The 6,447-nt window shown below is 30.0% G+C and overlaps 1 long non-coding RNA gene across 1 annotated transcript; it reads left to right on the top strand.

Annotated features, from left to right (window-relative positions):
* The first annotated feature begins 1,416 nt into the window (after positions 1–1,416).
* Positions 1,417–5,983, top strand: LOC103490420 (uncharacterized). Its single transcript, XR_007815465.1, has 5 exons — positions 1,417–1,490; positions 1,975–2,042; positions 2,429–2,472; positions 5,278–5,340; positions 5,615–5,983. It is a non-coding gene; the product is annotated as an uncharacterized LOC103490420 (long non-coding RNA).
* Positions 5,984–6,447: the final 464 nt, after the last annotated feature.

The following is a 6,447-nucleotide window of genomic DNA, read 5'->3' as shown; positions in this document are numbered from 1 at the left end:
AAATTGGTGATTGGTAGATTCAGAGTCGTCAACGAGCGTAAGTTTTCTTCTCTGTATTTTTCTTCAAAGCATGTTTAACCATAAAAATTGTTTTTGTAATTTTTACTAAAGTATTGGTATTTTTTAAGGTTCCAATTAAAATTGGATTTCTGTAATTCTTCTGCTGTAAAGGGTTTTCATCCCTTCAATATTATCTTAACTTTCTCCTAAATTTACCTCTGGAAATAGTGTTGCGACTAATATCATTCCTGGTTTAACTTTCAATCTTCTTCCTTTAGTGTAGTTAGCGAATGAAATTCTTGCAGGTTTCATGTTAACTCAAGGAGTTAGTAATGGATCTTAATTCATCCAAATTTGATATAGTTTTTGTTGTTTTGTTTAGGGTTGTTAGATGAAGGGGGAAGGATGTGGTTATGTGTTGTGAAACTTGTTGTTTATGGGGCAATCCTATGAAATGTTTGTGTGGATGCCAATCAACTGACGTTGGTGAACCAAAAACAAAAAGAAATCTTCTTGACAATGCTAGCAATCTTCTTACCAATTTGTTAAGTGGTGGAAATTTGGGATCTATGTCGATAGCTGAAGGTACGGTCTCTGATTTGTTTGGCCACTCACTCTTCTTTGCTCTATATGATTGGTTCTTATAGGTATTTGCATCTCATAAATCTCTTCGGTTTCAACTGAAATATTAGTTTCCTATAAGGACACTCACTCCCTCTTATAATGTTAATGTGATGTGCACCTTTTCATTTTATCTGCTTATGAGATCTAAACATCATTTTGTTTTTATTCATGTTTTATTCTTCATCTACAGCATGGATTTGTTTATAAACTTGCCTTTAGACCAAAAGCATTTGTTGTTGTATCAGAATGCATTTGCTTTAGAACTTTTGAAGTGCTTTTTATATCATGTTCTGTACACTTTCTTTTGGTTACAACTTGTAAGGCAGAGTTAGTAAAAGGGCTTGAAATTAAAAAAGAAGAATATAAATTTGGTTAAAACTATTCTATCACTCTTCTTTATGTTGCTAATGCAGCTCTACTCCTAAAATTCATCATGGCATCTCTAACATCTCTAATTTCCTCCTCTATAACTTTTAAGTTCGACAGTAAGTACTGATTTGTATTGTTCTGTAGTTGTTCACTCCCAAATTGATATTGATATTCACTTGTTAGGCTTGGTTGAAATAGATCCAAACAAAAGAATGCCGCATTTCACCTCGGAGAGAAGAGGGTTAAATACATGGCTTTTCATTTCTTTTTTTTTTTACAGAGTAAAATATTCTTTTAAGAAACTTCATTGCTAATTTTCTTGGTATTTTTTTCTGTGGCTAATGTTATGTTTATCTTAGAATTTTTCATATTTACTTTGATAGTTCATGATCTTCTTGTTCTTAATGATTTTCATATTTAATAGGAGCCTACTGTCCCACCCTCAAGTTTTGATTCTCTTCCTTGACACCTGCTAATATGCAAATCTATGCTCGAAGGTACTCATTCTTTTCTATACTAGAAAATTGTTGTTATGCACTTCTTAATATCTTGTTGACTTGAGCTTCAGTTCTAGATTGTTGGTTCTAATTTTTTGATTTGTGGTCATTTGATTTGTAACTTTGTTTGGAAATTTCATTGTTTACTCAATAATTCAATTCTATGAAGGATGAATTTTGTTATAGTTGTTTGAAATGAAACAATTTTTTGGTCTTGTGGCATTACACAATTGTGTGAATTTATAGATTTATATGCTCTTTTTTTTCTGGGTGTAGAAATGAAACAAATTTTTGGTCTTGTGGCATTACACAATTGTTCGGCTTATTTTAGTGCTTCTCTCAATATTTACCTTCTTTCTAAATAGATATGTATTCAAGAAAATGATCGTGGTTAGTTTTCTATTGTTCTCTGTTACTAATGGAACCCCAATCTTTATAGCTAAAATGACCCATTCAAGATTTATACTTTTTTTTCTGAGTGTAGAAATGAAACAAATTTTTGCTCTTATGGCAAAGTAAACAGAGAAGTTCAAGTGTACTACCCACCAAGAGGTTAGTTTATTTAGAACCTATATCAACTATTTAACTGTTTGAAATACTGCTTATTATTCCCAAGATATGATCAAATTGACTCAATTCTACCTTCAAAATTTGTCAACTACAAATGAATTACTAGTTAACTCGGGGGGTAAATAAATAGCTATTAACTTAGGAAATGTTTAATGTCTGCCTCACATTCAACGATAATGCTTAATGATACAAAACATATCACATAGAAATTGGAGAAAATATAGAGAATTCGGGGATTCTTCAACCCGCTTTTCAATTTGGGGATTCTCTTGCTCCTCAAATGTTTCTGTTTCAGCTACCTACTGCAAATGATTCCGATTCTTTCAATTTTGTTTACTCAATTGTTGAATTTGATATTTTTGGATCAGGTTTGTTCAAGAAATCTAGGGCAGAGACTGCTATGGCTCATAAGGTAGACCACGAGTATGACTATTCTGCCATTTTTCTCCCAAAAACTCAAATAATCTTTTTTATCCAATGAAAGGGTAATCTTCCAAGAAGTTGTAGATACAACATTTTATCCTTTATTTATTTATTTATTTTTATTTACTTTTGTCGTTTATTTATTTATTTATTTTTATTTAATTATTTTTATTTACTTTTTAATTTTATTTATTTACTTTGTTTTATTTTATTTTAAAAGTTGGATTTGAATTTGAATTTAATTTTTTCTTAAAAAAAATGAATATCAATCTCTTCTCTATTTTCCTTTAACTCACCTAATTTTCTCTTCCACGACTTTTTTCCTCTTCCTCTTCACGACTCTCCTACCTTTTCCTTTTCCTCTCCCTCTTCACGACTCTATCACCTTCTGCACTCTCATAACACAATCCTGTCAAATTGGTCTCCAAAGATAACTTTTTTTAACTTCCTCTCTTTCCCATCGTAATCAATTATAATGGTGTACTTTTTCAAATTTGTTTTTGTTGGAATTTTGTTAATTGATTTTAACAGTGACTTTAATTTTGTTAGAGTGAGGCATGTTAGGGTTAAGCCAATTGGATTTATTATACTTTTGTTGTTGATTCAAATTTAGCACCAATTGATTTCAATGTGCTTCAAATTTGTTAGATGATTTACGTCATTTGAGTTTACTTTGTCTCTGCTTTACTGTGCTTTAATTTTGATTTTATTATTGTTTAGGCCAATTGAATATATTGTTGCATCAAATTTAGCAGATTTAGGCCAATGGATTTCAACGAGGTTCAAATTTGTTAGATTTAGTCATTTAAGTTTGCCTCTGCTTTACTTGCTTTAATTTTGAGTTTATTGCCTTTACTTGCTTTAATTTTGTTAGGCTTAGGCCAATTGAATTTATTGTTGCTTCAAATTTAGTAGATTTAAGCCAATTGATTCAATATGCTTCAAATTTGTTAAATTTAGGTTATTTAAGTTTATTGATTTAAATTTAGTAGATTTAACTACTGTTGTTGTTGTTGTTGTTGTTGTTGTTGTTGTTGTTGTTGTTGTTGTTGTTGTTGTTGTTGTTGTTCTTGTTGTTGTTGTTGTTCTTGTTGTTGTTGTTCTTGTTGTTCTTGTTGTTGTTCTTGTTGTTCTTGTTGTTGTTCTTGTTCTTGTTCTTGTTCTTGTTCTTGTTCTTGTTGTTCTTGTTGTTGTTTGTTCTTGTTGTTGTTGTTCTTATTCTTATTTATTTTCAAATTTTTATTATTTTTCAATTTTTATAATTACAAAATGTATGAAAAATTCATTTGTTTTTGTCATATGGATATGAAAATTTGAGACGAAAAAGAAGTAATGTTCATTTACGGATTTTATGATTTAAATTCCATAAATACATGAAATTTTTCATTTTGAAAAATTAATTAATAAATTGTTTATTAACAAGGTATATCAATAATTTTATATTTTAAAATGAGGCTGAGTAGTGTTTTCTTTGGAATTTATTAATTTTTTAGATGCATGAAATTTTCCATTAAACGCCTATAAAGTTGAATATTTTAGTCTTCTTAAGGTGAATAAAGAAAATTTTCCATGAAATTTTCCTCTCCTACGCACAACTGACTCCCGAACCTTAAATCTGAATTTATATATACCAATATTTTTTTGTGGTCAATCACACCTTAATATGGTTGGTGGCGACTCCAAATTTACTATTTATTAAGGTTAAATAATCGAGGATGTCAGCCGCTCCGTGTCGCTATCACGTCGTAACAGATAAGAGGGTAATAAATATTCAATTTGTTTGAGAGTTTCTTTCATTTATTTCTAATTTTTGTTTGTGAATTAAATTTGCATCTAAAAAACATGTTTTGATTCTTGTTACAAATTCTCTAGATATTCTCTACGTATTCTTTTATGTTTTCCTTTTTCTACTAACCACTTTCTTTTCAAAATTCATCAATCCAACTCCAATTTTCACCAAAATTCTCTATAAATTTCATTTTGCCAAGAACTCTTCCCTATCCATTTTGTAACTTTTCTCCTAAAAACTCTAGCAATCTTCTTTACTCTTCCCTCTCCATTCTACCAGCTTTTCTCCCAAAAACTCCGACAATCTTTTTTTATCCAAATGAAAGGTAATCTTTTAAGAGGTAAGAAGGCAATGGGTATTCAATTTGTTTGAGAGTTTCTTTCCTTTTTTTCAACTTTTTGTTTGTGAATTAAATTTGCATCTAAAGAACAACTTGTTTTGATTCTTGTTACAAATTCTCTTGATATTCCCTACATATTTTTTTTTATGTTTTCCTTTTTCTACTAACCACTTTTCTTTCAAGCTTTGGTTTCAAGAATTTTTATTAGCAACCATTCCCTTAGATCCAGCATTCTAACTTGCCACCAAACTACAGTAAAAGTAAAAAGTAAGGGTAAATCTATTTTTTTTTTGCAAGTTAAATTGTTGAGTTCCTTACCATTTTTCTTGGTTCTTGGCTTACAACTAATATATTACATTTTCGAATTAATAAAAAATCTTCATTTTTCCTCACTTAGATGACTTTTTTGCTTTTTCAAACTTCTGTCAATCTACGAAGTATCATGTTATGTAAGTTTCATTATCATCTAATTTTAACATTTACGAATAGTGATAGACTAAATTAAAAACTATAAGAAGATAAGATACAAAACTAGGACTTCTCAATTTAAGCCATTAAAGATGTGCTTATGTGTTGTATGTCAATGATGATGTTTTCTTGTGCTATGGTTCCCAGAGAAAAACAAGGATTATTTCGTTTAATATATTGTCTACTTGATTTTTTAGGTTGAATTTTATAGAAGAGGAACTACAAGAGATCTTTGATAGCAACACTTCCCAATCCTCATGGTAAGAAAGTTTTCAAACTTACTTATTTTGCAACTGCATTTTATATATTGTTTTGATTTTCAGAGACATCTTCTGATGTAAATTTTTAGAGTGTTTGCTATTTGTTACATTGTTTGTTGTTTTCTTATTGGTTGCAACTTTTGTTCTTGGAATAACTTTGAGAATGATGTTAACTTAATTTATCATGAACTCCATTAGGGATCAAATAAGGAGTTAATATGTTGCATACGAAATAATAATTGTATAACTTACGTAGTTTTCTATTCATTATTAGGACTTCCAAACTTGCAAGAAAGAAAAAGCCTCTGTGGAGGGTAATTAAGATATGGGGGTGGAGATTTATTAAAAGAAAGAGGTAAGCATGCTTTATGTTTTGTAACGTAACTTAACTATTTTGTTTCAGGAATCACATGTACTTAGGAATGTTGCTTTAACTATCCTGCAATGGTAGCCATTGAAAAGCTATTTTGTGCGATCTGCTTAGACATATGTTTTAGGAATCGTGTTGAAATGTACTTAGGAACTTGATACTTTGTTACGTTTACTATCCTACAATTATGGTAGACATTGAAAAGCTATTTTTTTTCAATCCGCTTAGACTTATGTTATAGGAATCATGTTGTTTTGTAATGGCTTTGGAGGAGGGAGGCTAAGGATAGGTTTATGCTAAGTTTCAACTTGATGCAAACTAGAACATTTCTTGGTTTATAAAGACTCGAAACTTACATTTGCAACATTTATATATATGCTTATGCTTATGTAGTCGGAGTTCTTTTTTTTATCTTTTGTGTTCCTTATGGATCTTTTATTAAAAACTTTGGTTTTATGAACTTTAGGCGCTTATTTTGAAAAGTTTATTAGTCTGCTTATTAAGAAGGTGATTTCTGTTTGACATGTACTTAATGTTTATGCTTACACTACAACAAACTGGGCTTTTAATAGCCCTTGAAGATAGCCCAATTTAAATTGGGCTATTGAAAAGAAAAAATGAAAAAGAAAAAGAAAAATTATATTTTACTTTGCACGCCCAAATTGAAATTTCACGCCCAAATCTCTTTTGCTCTCCGCGCGATAGGGTTTTCGTTTCAATCGATTTCTCATCTCTTT

The sequence above is a fragment of the Cucumis melo genome, chromosome 11, assembly GCF_025177605.1.
Source record: "Cucumis melo cultivar AY chromosome 11, USDA_Cmelo_AY_1.0, whole genome shotgun sequence".
Taxonomy (NCBI): domain Eukaryota; kingdom Viridiplantae; phylum Streptophyta; class Magnoliopsida; order Cucurbitales; family Cucurbitaceae; genus Cucumis; species Cucumis melo.
Note: the sequence above shows the minus strand (reverse complement) of the source record. Positions and strands in the feature narration are given on the sequence as shown.